This window comes from Lissotriton vulgaris, chromosome 6 (genome assembly GCF_964263255.1).
Source record: "Lissotriton vulgaris chromosome 6, aLisVul1.2, whole genome shotgun sequence".
In the NCBI taxonomy this organism is placed as follows: Eukaryota; Metazoa; Chordata; class Amphibia; order Caudata; family Salamandridae; genus Lissotriton; species Lissotriton vulgaris.
In genome coordinates, this window is record NC_141694.1 from 1,462,019,543 (window position 1) to 1,462,033,562 (window position 14,020).

Consider the following 14,020-nt stretch of genomic DNA (forward strand, 5'->3'; position numbering starts at 1 on the left):
ATTCAAAGGAGGAGAAAGAGCAAATCTAGCTCACTACAGGTTGATAGCTCTGCTGGATGCAGAGGCCAAATACTATGCTACCTTGGTGCTAGAAGAGCTCAAGGTATGGTCTGATAATCTTAACCTCATCCCGACCAACCAGACAGGCTTCAAGCAAGGTTTAGGGACGACGACGAATATTTTAGGTCTATCATTAATTGCAAACAAGTATAAGCAGAGGAAACTACAACTTTACCTCTGCTTTATAGACCTAAAAGCAGCCTTTGATAGCGTTGATCGCCACCTCCTGTGGAAAAAGCTGTGAGCTTGGGACATCCCTGAAAAGCTATTAAAAGGCTTATTGTTATTATATTCAAACACCTGGCTAAGGATAAAGATAGGTGATGGGTCCAGACTATCAAGGAAGCTGACAACCACCAGAGGCCTCAAACAAGGGTTTGTTCTGGCCCCTCACTTTTTTAATTTGTTTCTATCCGACCTCGCTCAAAGGCTGGATTGTATTAACTCCCATCCTCCGAAACTTGGTAAATTGAGACTTTCTCACCTTACATACGCCGACGACGTGGTACTAATGAGCCAAACAAAGATCGGTCTCCAAAGAAGTCTTAATGAAATGTCAGCCTATATTTCAGAAAATAATCTTGAAATAAACATATTCAAGACTAAAACAATGGTGATTGGGACTAAACAGAAAAGAAAACAGACAATCTGGCTTAACGGTAACAAACTTGAGGAGGTAAATAAGGACAAGTACCTAGGGCTAGATGTAGGTAATTCTATTTTACCACTTCTAAAATACCGAATTTTACCAATTCGGTATTTAAGAAGTGGTAAAATAGAAGGGGGCACATGTAGGTATTTCAGAATTGGTAAATACCGAATCTGTAAGATTCGGTATTTACCGATTCGGTAAATACAGAATCGGTATCCCCCATTGATTCCTATGGACCTTGAAGCCCATAGGAATCGATGGTGAATACCGAATCGGTATTTACCGATTCAGTAATTGCTGATTCCTGCAAGGGTGCAGGGGGTGTCACTTTGACACCCTCTAGCACCCCAAATACAGGCATGTGTGCCATGTGGCACACATACATGCCCTAAGGGCATGTCTGTCTGTCACATGGCACAGGTGTGCATGCACACATGTGCATGCACACCTGGATTAGGTATTTTAGCACCCAATTGGATTGGGTGGTAACATACCGAATCTGAAAAGCCTGCGGCACTCAAAGATGTGCTACCTACATCTGCTTTTACAGAATCGGTATTTTTACAGAGTCTGTATTTACCGATTCGGTAATTTTACCGAATCTGTAAATACAGATTCGGTAAAATACCGATTCTGTAAAGCATGCTCCTACGTTAGAAAACCCAAATACCGGTCGGAAACGGCCGAAATCGGCCGTTTCCGACTGGTATTAGGGCTCCTACATCGGGCCCCTGGGTCTCTATATTGATAATACAAGAAACCTCACGGAGCAAAAAAGATACATGTCTCAGAGAACAAGCGCGCTCATATTTGCTTTGAGCTCACTGGCTAAAAATCTGAAGGGCCCTTCATATAAACCCCTGCTAGCTGTTATGAAGGCAAAAATCCTGGCAACACTAACATATGCTAGTTTTGCCTTCCATGGCGAAGATGGAGAGGTCTTAAATAAACTAATAATTTCCATCTATAGAAAAGTAATCCAGATTCAAAGATCTGCCTCTCCAGCCCAGGTTCGCCTTGAATTCGGCCTAATAAATGAAGACATAGGCAGAATGTACGCAACAGTGAAAACCTGGTATCGCCTGAAGCAAAATGTAGCTACATCAGAAATAAATGAAGCCCTGTTGTCCGAATTAAACGAGGACAAAACCTCCCTTTTTAGTCAGTACCTAAGCAAATCCCTTTTAACTACAGGTACAACGGAATTATGGAATAGAAATCTGCCGTACCAATCTTTAAAAAAAAAACAAGCGATAAACAAAAATTCAAAAATCCATTCGTCAACATTGGATAAAAATATTTTTAGATCAAGGTTGCATGCTTGGATGGTGATAAACAACTACAAGTCCCTTGCACCGGCGGTATATCTGAGCGAAACATTTTCAATTAATGTAAAAAAACAACTGCTGCCATTATGTTTTGGTCACTACCATCCTTGGCTGACCAGCCTGCCTGGGTGCATACAGGCTCTAAATCATGTCGGCTGTGCAACTTTCACAAAGAAGATTTTATCCATGTAATTTGCGTATGCAAGAATCTGTATAAAGAACGAGTTAGGATCCTAAAACCAAGCTTTAATGACATAGGCATTAGATCCTGTAGAGCTGCAATAACGGCGTGCCTAAATCCCTCAGATCCACCATTGAACGGTAGACTGATTAAATTCCTCACAGCATTTAAAAAGCTGTGCTAAATACAGCAACGAGGAACAAAAAATGGGCTACCACTCTGCACAGAACTTTTATTAACAATGATTTTTTAGAAACATCATGAAGAGATGAAGAGATTGTATGTTTAATTCTTTTTTAATGTATTTTGCTACAATATTGGTCTTTCTCGCATTTGTTATTAACCTTAAATTGTTATTGTTTTAATTTACTAAACAATAAACTTTCATCTACTTTAAAAAATATATGAGCACCCGCCCTACTTATAGCAGATGCCCTGAAGTTTTTTTTCTATTTGGCACCACCAGGAAAAACCGTTAATTGTTGTATAGTATAGATTTAACCTTCAGATTGATAGAAAATATATACTTTTCAATAGCTGAGCAAGCTCAAGAATGAGGCAATACACATCAAAGTGAGTCACTACATGTCAGAGAAGGACACAACTTGGCAGCTTTAATTTAACATTAAGCAAGTAAATGGCTTGTGCTACTACAGTTAAGCTAAGGCAATTTTTCTAAATTCCACTATCATTCCATTTTGTACTATTTTCGGAGCAATTGTTAAAGCAAATCAGTTTTCATAATTCTCTTAACTTCGGAAGACATATCATCATTAAAATATTAAAGTAAAGCATAATCAGATTTTTCATCTATGATAGTGTACATTGCTGGTACAATGTGGGGTAAAAAATGGAGAAGACTTTATTTCTGTTGAAGCGATTAATACAATTGCTGGTGAGTATATAGAGTAGAATGAGTATAAGTAACAATGCAAAAATGATCTCTATTATTTTTATTCCTGTTCTTTAAATGTGCCCACAGTGTGCCTTTAACCAAAGCCATTTACTTCATCCATCAATACTGAACCCATCATCAATTTTATTATAATTCATTCACACAATTATGGATGTGATAGGTATGGTAATGTATATACTCAGTGGAATATTTGGCATGAAGGAGAAACATTTGGATCCAGCAATAGCATAAACTGTATCATTGACAGCCAGAACAAAACCAATAAAACCAACCAAACCAAGAACCATCCTGTTTTTCAAAAGAACAGTTCTATGGGCTTGCTTTGAATTGATTAGAATTGTAATTGTATTGTATTGTAATTGCATTTATATAGCACGTATTTCCCCTGACGGTGCGTAAAAGCGCTTTTTCGGGGAGTAGTACACTACTCCAGGACCCAAAAAGGATTAGTGGTGAATTAGTATAGGGAAATATCAAATTAATTTGAGCGGTGGACTTGTTAGTCTGACTGATTTCCCAGAACCTTTGCATTATTTTTTACATTTCCAGGAAATGATAAAAATTAGAATGACTTTTTTCATTGGTACAATTAAACAAGATTTGCCAGTGCTCTCTGGCATTGCTAGTCTTTTCACCTCCCACTGCACAACTTCCTTTAAAAATGTAGTTCTCTTCTGTGACCCAGCTGTTAGATGGCCAATCTAGATTGCTTGAAAATAATTAAAAAGTGTGGCCAATTTTTCTTCATTTTGTGAAAACTAGTCAGATTGTATTATTGAAGTGTAGAAGTCAGGTAGAAGTTAAGTAGGTACATGGCATAATGGGTTTGCTTTCGTAATTTGAACTGCAGTTGACTACGAGACATATATTCTTTTGTTAAGGATGCAATTTCCTTCCAATATGCTTGTAACAAATGAACAAAAATACTTGAATTTGCGTACCAGGATAATTTTTTTCAAGCAAATAATCATTCAAAAATCAAAGTTCATTTTGATGTTCCTAGGACTTTTCTTTCAGTTTTAGATTGTTTTACCGATGAAAATTCAGTAGAAGTAGAAAAATGTTTGTCTGGTAGCAAAACCATACACTAATGGCATGGTTGTGTTATTATCTTAGCATGAATAGTACAAATCTGTTACATTTTATGAGGCATCTAGATTTCACTATTCTCTAAAGTAACAGTGTAATGGAGAATACCAAAGAAAAGTTTTTTCTTTGTTAAAGTTGGGGCCTTTCTTATCATAAATGATCGTAAAGCATACAGGTACCTGGGTAAAGGATTCAGATTGTTTGGGTTATGTTATTTTCACTAAATGTTTTAACTTGGGTATGTTGTCCATTATGCACCTGTTTTTTGTCTCTGCACCATCCTTTTAAGATTAAGGATAGATGGTATCAATGTGCATGGGAATGTTTTGTGATGCCTGCTGTAATACTGAGCCACAGAATTTGATGGAAGTTGCAACCAATGTTACAGAGAGTGGTTATGCTTGGTTGCTGTTTCAGCCAAGTCACTCACAGTAGGAGTTCTACCTTGGCAATGAGTTGAAAAGTAGTCAAAACATCTCCAAGGAGCCTTTGAGAGTAATGCAAGAGGCTTGGCTCATAGGCACAGAGCCTGCAGGCCTTACTCCAATGACACAGATAAAAAGGCCTATTCACTTCTAGTGATCACTACACAGTATGTTGTCACCACCACGCTCAAGCAGCTTAACTCCTGGCAAATGGTCATCGTACCAGAGGGAGCAGCAACGGTGCATGGAGGCCCTTATTGAATACTATACAATGCAAGGGACCACATCATCAAGGTTGTATTACCGCCATTGATGTAGAATACCTCGTATCCTAATCCAGCATCCACTACTAAGGAGATAGCGCCACCCTGCGTACTTCGCCCCCTGCTTCTCCCGCTATGGATCTGAGCTCTCACACATATTTGCCTGCCCTGCACTCCCCTCCAAGGGCTCCCAGCCGGGAACCATGTGAGTGTTTTGTATTCACTTCCTCTACACTGTACCACTTTTACCAACTACCTATTATCAAGCAGCGCAAACCCACCTCAGGTGTCCCCATACTGACAAGTCCGGAAGAGATCCGACATCCACCAAGGGTCGAAACATCGTCGACAGATAAAAAGAGACAGACCACACATAATAGTTGCCTATACCTCCAACTATTGTACATTTACTATAGCCATTTCTAATGAAAATTCGAAACAGAAACCTTTTTTTATGTTTCACTATAGGAGTATAGGTTCTCACAAATTATTCACTTGGGACACACTGTCACTTGATATACTGTGTATTTATATGTTTTGGATACTATGTATTGATAATCATCACTGTCTATGTATGTATAAACTATGGAAATATCTCAAAAACCGACTGAGTGTGTATGCAGCTCCTTTATTTGACGTCTACCCTAAACACCCACATTGCCATTGTGCAAAAATACTTATTTTTTACGTGTTCCATATTTATCCACCGGAGCCATTGTTGTTTTGCCATAACCTTACACCCAGGCTCCCAGTGAGTAGGGTTCCCTTGTTCTCCCTCCCAGTAGCTCCTGGCAAAGGCAGTAGCCTTTCACTACTATGAGGATAGCGATTTGGGCATCCCTCTCAGCCAAAAATGACCACAAACGGTGAGACAGGAATATGTCATGGCACACACGCAAGGTGCCTGTAAATCCATGACAACAAAAATCAGCATTAAGGAGCCAGACATAATTTCAGTTGGGGAGTTTAGGGCAGGGGTGAATGCCCATCACCATGCCAGGGGCTTTTCCATCCAAAGACATAATAGGACAAAAATATGGGGAACATTTTCAAAGACTGCTGTCTAGTCTGGCAATATTTCACCAGTAATCGATCATTCTTTCATGATATGTTATGCTCACTACTACAAAATAAACATGCATACCAATCATGGCTGCAAAATGCTGTTTTTCCACTATTCAGTTAGTAGAAATAATGTTTTTACACTAATCAGTTGATTGAACTGACAAAGCAAAATCGTGCAGGCACTGGCATCAGTACAATTTACATAGTATGGCTAATGAGACTTCAAGTGGTGCAAACAGAACCAACAGTGACAGGCAAAGAGAGAAATGTTGTACGGTTTCTAAGGAGACATTGTACAGTCAGAGAATTGTTTCCTGTTATTTTTTGTCTTATTTGTAAACTGAGCCAAATATTTTAAACAATATTTTAAACAATTCTGAGAAGTTGAAATGTGTTTTAGAATCAGCTCCTGGCATCCTTGGTTAGATGCCCACACTGGAACTCTGTTTTAAGATACATTTCTCAGTATTGAGAGTCTGAGTAAAAATCTAACTTCTCCTTTCACCAGCTTGTAAACTTTTTGTGAAGTAATTTGTTGTTCCAGTTAAGTGAATAGATTTAGATTAATTGATCTATTGACTATGTCAAAGTTTTTTGCCAATGCTGTGCACCGTTTACAAGAAATATAATGCTTTTGTCGTTGCTGTGTAATATCAGCCATCATTCGCCAGACATATGCATGAGTGATGACATATGCAACATGTATCACCAAGATACCGTTGACTTTTTTCACTGATCTCATGGCAGATGGCACTTGGATAAGTAAATAATACAATGTATTTTAGTGGCATGATAGTGCTTTTAGCACAGTGAAGCGGACCAGCAGGAAATTATAGCTGCTGGTCCCTCCAACAATACAAATAAATAACATTTAAAAAATATGGACTTAAAAAATATGGACCCCCATAACGGTTTGGCGAACAATGTTGGAGAGGGTCAGGTGAAACACAGTGGATTGGGCAGCCAGTAAATGTGTAAAGGAGCCACTTAAGGCTGGGCCTGGGGAATCCTTTGAAAAAATAAAAGCTGGAGAGGTATGTGAAAAGGAAGGGATGTGTTTAGGGAGAGGTAGGGTGACCAACAATCTTGCATTTTGCAGTTTTGTCTTGCAAACATGGCTCCTGTCACACTGCCCTCACGATGCAATGCGTGATGCCATTTGTTCACATATTGGTTTACCACCACTTTTAACCATCTCAAATGGCAAGGAAATCTCACCCTTTCAGTCCTTCATGAGCTGTCAAAGAGATGCCTTGCAGTGGGTGGGAGGGGGAGCTACAGCACAGGAGGCTTCTTGCACAAAGCAGCTAAACAAGCACATTCAACTATTAAGATTCAAATACAAATCACTTGCCATTACACAGTCCTGGATGTATGAATGAAAAACATGCTGGGGTACTGTACTGAAAATTACCCCTTGATGTTTATTTGTTCCATAAGCCTGCTTTAAAGTTCTCCCTTTTTGTCAGATTAGAGGAAGAGGAGAGTATGATTTTCCCATGATCAAACAATTTTCTAAAGTAGTACACCTGAGACTGCTGCAATCTGCTACTTGCTGCAAAGGCTGTATATTTTTTTGCCACTACACTGCATATTGATGAATACACCATGAGACTGAGCACTTACGTCTTCCCCAGCAAATATTGATTAATTTTTATAACTACGCATTCACTAGTACTTCTTCATTGATCCTAAATACGCTCAATCTTGCCAAAAGGAAGTAGGGTAATACTTGGCTAAATTGGATCATATGTTCTGGTTCCACTATTTCCAACAGTCCCCTAGACCTCATCTGGTGTGGCAGTGATTTTGAAAGCAAGGCTAAGAACCTGCTCTTCCCAGAGAAATGTCACTTTGTTGTTCTCTCCTCACACATTTTAGAATACAGTGTTTATTTCCAGCATTGTTTAGGGAAGTGGTAAAGCTGAGATAAGATGTCAGGTATCCTACTTCCATGGCTAAAATGTGCCCCACTAGTCCACATCTAGTTCTGTGTTTTTTCACCTCATTGACTTGCCTACTTTATTAGAGGTGCTGTCAAGGTTACTAAAGCACTAATTCCCTTTTCTTATGGTTCTGTGGTTGTAGGTGGTTACTGGCCTTCATCCATAGTGCATATAAATATTTACTATTGTTTGTATCAAAGTTTATGGATATGCAAGTTGTTCATTTACTAAACTTGTCTCACAAATGATGCAATAGTGAGCAGGCACTGCTTACTCCAAGAGGTGGTAAAATGAGTAATACTCAAATACAGTATGAATAGTATACAGAATAATGGTCATACATGAATGTCTGCAATGCAAGAATGTTTGCATCACAAGTGGCTGTAGGTTGCATTAGAATAATTGCATCCACATACAACTTTAAACAAGTTACCATACCCATTTTAGTTCTGCTTATCATTCGCAAGACTGATGCTCAGCCAAATCAATGATGTTTGATTATTTCATATTACAAGTAAGGAAATGATTCACAATTTCCCAACATCAAATGTGTGGCCTGTACAGACAATATTTATTCTTACCAATATGACACAGCAAGTTGAACTTCTGATCGCCAGACTAGTTTCTAAAAGCAATCATCATTCTAATTGTCATTCTACAAATGATTTTGCTTCCAAATCATTGAAAAGGTCCAAATGACGAAATATGTGTTGACTATTCTGTATGCAACTTAAAACCCCATGTGATGCAAACGTATGAGGGTCCATTCATTCACCATCAATAAAAATCAAATACAATAGTTTAATCAAGTGTTCATCAACATTTATCAAAGAGACTTATTCTGACAGTACTGATGCACATTTGCTCCCATTGTTCTGGACAATATTATGAATCAATGCTCATCAGTCAGTCTTTGTATATTCCTTGGTAACTGTGTTTCTTAATGGCGAAGTGACACTCGACACATTACAAGGCAATTGTATGTAATTAAATGTTGGTGTTTGATATTGCAGCCACTACAACTGCTGGATAGGTGACTCCAATTCCACCACTACCGCTGTAATAATTGATGGTATGAATAGTAATCACACCTGATAAGCCCATCTCTAACTCAATTATAGGTTATAAAATAGCCTGCATTGGAGGAAGGAGAATTAAGTACAAAATCCCAAAATAAGTTATGAGACTCATAGTCCCCAATATCTCCATAAAAGTCTTCAGATGAGTACGCAAAGTGTCTCTACATATGCAACATGTCTCCACGTGTGCAAAATGTCCTGCGAAGTAACAATGTAAAGTTAGCCACCCTAGCAGTGGATAGAAACAAATCAGTCTATCAAAAGGATGGTAAAAGACTATGATCCAGGGGATAGACCCACAAGAAGAGGAAATACATTAATTGAATAATAACTAAGAAATGAGGGCAACAATAAAGTCAAGCACTGGACTCTACACCCACTGTAAGTTGTTGGAATGGTCCACAAGAGGCTTTAGACTAAAGACAGCTAAAAGCTGTCTGATCAATAAGACCTACAGAGAGAGAAAGTTGAGGCATGTGATCATCTGATTATATATACATTGAACACCCATGCAAGCTGGTTATGTCACCTGCTGAGATTAGTGTTGTGGCTTTCTTGCACTGGAAGTCCACCCTTCTTTGACAATGATAATATAACTTCAGAAAACTAATTTATTTCATTCTAAGGAATAATACTAATCAACACAGATTAATGTTGGTATTGTTTTAATTGCTCTACCATCTCAGTACCCCGCCCATTAGTTTCTCATGCACTTACAAGCTGTATTCTACAGATATTACTGTTTTAGCCTTAATCGTATCATTTGTAACAGTGGCATGGCAGTATGCCACCTGTAGCCATAGATTTCTCATATTATTGTTATTATACCTCTCATACTGGTTCCCTGGCCAGTGGAAAATTTCAGCTTATTGAGAAACAAGCATTGGCAAATACAAGAGGTCTCGCCTTTGGGACCTATTGACTTTGATAATGTCTTTTGGTGATTGTGTAAACCTTCGAGGGAAAAGCAGTTTTTATTGATGCTATCCAGCATTGGCAAAAGAAGAAATGTAATATTGTGTGTGATTTGATAGGTAAATGCATGCATGAAGATGTAAGCACATGTGCACTGCTGGAAAAGTAATCAGGTGCCATTTTTATTCTTATTTGCCAAATTAAAGGAAAGTGCATTTTTGTAAGACGTTAAGGTTGGCAGCAATTTGCTGTCATGTCATCCAAAAATGAACAATTTTAAAAATTGAAATGAAAAATGGTCAGCAGTACAGAGGAACGGAAGGGAGGAGTGGGTGGGGGAAGCAATGGGAAGTAATTGTAGGGCTGAAGGGAAAAGCCAGGAGGGGAGGAGGATAAAGCAGCACATAGGGCAGTGAGGGACAGAGTAACACAAAGTACAAGGGGTTAAGTACACAAGAGACAGAGTTGAAAAAAAAACATACACTGCCATGGAGTGCCTAAACAAAAAGAAAGAATATAGTCCCCTAAAAGTGAGCAGTGCAAGAATAGAAGTCAGGAAAATAAAAGACTGGCAAGGAGAGAATGCTCCAAAGGAGGGCAAACACAAGATGGACAAGACTGAGCACGGAAAGTTAATCACTAACATAATTCATAGAAGGCCCCCTTTTGATCGAATCCAAAGTCAGTGCACAGAGAAAACTTCTGCACTGGGTCCGCCACACAGTGAAGGATGGAAGGTCTCTACAAGTGGCACTTCTAGTTCTCCCTTACCGGAAAAGGTAAAAGAAGTCCAAATAGATGGAAGCATTTTTTTTAGCAAAATGGAAGATATAAAACAAAACAAGCAGGGGCAAAGCCAAGAGGTCTCACCTTTGAGACTTATTGGTTTTGACAACAGTTTTTAGCCGTACTGCCCAGCATCCCTGATGTGCGGCAGGGCTAAAATGTTTGCTGTATCGCCAATGTGCAGCCGGATGCATGATTTTGCAGGCATGTGCACCACACAGCTGCTTTTTATTTCTTTTTGCTAACTGATCCAAGTTGGATTGGTGACCAAAACAAAAGTGAACAAAAGAGCCATTTTCAAAGCAAAAAAAATGGGGAAGCAACACATGGGTGGGGTGGAGGCTGAAGTCACATGGGGGCAGAGGCAACATGGGCAGCATAGTTAGGGGGTGCCACTAAAAGGAGGAGTCTGGTGTAAAGCAACTCAGTTGGGAACAGGTAGGGTGAAATGCAAAAACAGAGAGTCAACAAAGTTGAGCTCTGGAGGGGGTTTCCAAACAATTAAAAGAGTAATGTGGAACTGGTAGGGAGAAGCACACATGCATGAAAACAACACAGGGCATTTGGGGAGAAGAACAAAGATGAGAGAGGTGCACAGAGCATGGAGGTAGAAATGGACAACTGAGATAGTTGGAAAATATATGCACTCTCCTAGAGTTCTTAAAGAAAAAGAAAAAAGTAGCACCTGAAAAAGTGAGCAGTGGAAGGACATGATAATGCGTTCATGCTCCAGTGGAGGAACAAACATAACGATAGAAAGGAAAGCCCACACAAGCAATGAATAAGACACAAGCAAATGAGAGTGACAACTAAGCTAACCTATGGGCGGCCTCTAAGCCTACTGAAAGCTAAAAATAAGTCTTGCAAAAGACAGTGTATGTGCATGTGCTGTCTTAGGCAAGACTTAAAAAAGATGTTGACTGACTTTTCACAATTTAGCACTGTGTGTACGGTCATGCGTGCTTTAACTTAGAGAGGATTGCGTTCTTATCCACCACAGTACAGCACACCTAGATTTCAGCAGTGCATACGCACCCAGTAGCGGTCGGTGGTGGGAGTAGCTGCCGGGTAGTGACGTGGGGAGGGGAAGGGGCAGGGTGGGTTGTAGTAATCTATGGATTACGGAGGATTACAGGTAAGTAAACATATAAATAAATAAAACAAATTTTGTTGCACGCACTGCATCCCCAAACTCCCACCACCGACCGCTACTGTATGCAGCACAATAATATAATGTTGAATGCATATAACGCTTTACATTTCCAAGTACACTACCTTAAATGTTATGACTTTCAGACATTCACATGCCAGGACATGATCGCACAAGGACAAGCTGAGTTGTTGTGTAGTCTAATACTCGTTTCTTTTCGAACCCAAATTATAACGCCTTTTCCTTTAAAGTATAGATTTGAAATGCTTCCTCGCACACCATAAAAAATGTAGGACGTGATAAATCCCATTGTTTAAATTCTGCTTCATGGCGGAGTAGCATAAATGCTCTTGCACCTTTTGATGTGATCATTTCCTTCTGAAGTAATATACGAATTAATTTCAATTAAATATATGTAAAAGAAGATATATTTTGAAAAATGCTTCCCCCTGCCATTTGTTAATATATTGAAAAAGTGTAAACCTCGGAACATTTAGCATAGAAAATATTCATTTTTGGTAATTTCTCAAGGGGACAATTTATTAAATGAAAGGCTTTTAACATTAGCTAAAAGCAGCCCTGTAAATCACGGGTGTCTTCAGACGGCTTCAACACTTCATTAATTTAAAAGATTATTATATGCGTAACTGACATAATTTTGAACAATGTTACATGGTTAATTTATTAATGTGCAAAAGCAGAAATGACACGCTGAATTGATTTATTTCCATAATTGTATAATTTTAGGATCCCTCTCCGTGACTTTCACCCACAGAACAAATGATTCAGGGTCTCACTGGTCATTTTACGAGCCAGGTTTCTCGCCCCACTAATGCTTTACCGATAGTTGCTTCCCCGGGTCATGTCATTTTAAAATGCATTTATGAAAATACACAGAAAGCTTGCACTGTGTTTTTTCAAATCAATATGGCTAGTCAAGCATTCACAGTGCCTAGATAATGTCTCATTTAAGCCCATAACTGTAAACTGTGCTGGATGTACTGATTTTTATTCTCCTAAATGGCAGTGTTTATGCTAATCAGCTATGCATAGAGTATGCCTGCTGAAAAAGAACAAAGGAATTTGGCACTGTTCTGTCTTGGCTGTGCATACACTCATTACACAAAATTGTACAATTTATACTAAAACAAAAATGCAATCAATATTATAACATATGAGTAGAACATGTCATATGAACACTTTTCAAGTATGTAGGTGGGACTCATTTGGATGAATACTGCCATTGCAGAATATTTTTCCGCAGAGCGTATTTAAACTCATTTAAAAATGTTTAAGGGGCACCTTAATATGATGTGGACAAACATTTAATCATTCTTTAGGCGTTTTTAGATCGATGTGTTTCCCTGAATCCGGCCACCATTAGTGTACAGATGAGCTTCACCAGTGGATAAGAATTATTTCAAATACAAGTAAGAATAGGACTGTTACCAACTTTCGGAAGTGGTAAAAACAAGCAGTGGCAGCTCTGTGCATTTACCTTGTGAGGGCACCCAAATATGTGTTGCAGTTGATTGTTTTTTTTTTCCTATCTAGGATGTGTCACTTGTTTGGAATTTTATTGCGTTCTTTCAAGTGTACAATCTCCGTTGACAACTCAAAATGCCATCCCATCTGGAACTGTGTGTTAACAAGCCTCCGGGTTAACTCTACAGCAGCAACATCTTTATGGGATTCCCTTCCCGAAGATGTCTAGAAGACCTTCTACAGTTGAGTAAAGAACGAAAAATGTATCTCTTAAAACTGTATCTCGACCTGTAACTTCTTGCTTGTCCTAATTATGCTGCATGCTATTGCCCAACAACTTTACCTTTCTGTCTCTCCTCATCCTCTCATTTTTCCCTACTTTTCTTTCTTTTTACACTCCCTTAATTTTACCTCTACCCGCAAGTCTCCCCATCTATAAATGTTATAATTTTCCATCTCTCAGCTCCTGGTTCTTTATTTTCCCTATCTCCTTGATTTTCTCACCTACCTACTCATTGGCTCTCAGTTGATAATTTTTTTCTTTATATGCATTGATAAGTCTGCTTATTCTCCTTATTTCTAATTTTCTTTTATGTGTGATTTTTATCTCAACATATTACTTTGTATTTATATTTGTCTTTAGAACTCACCTGCATAACACTTTGGAATGTGTCCCATAA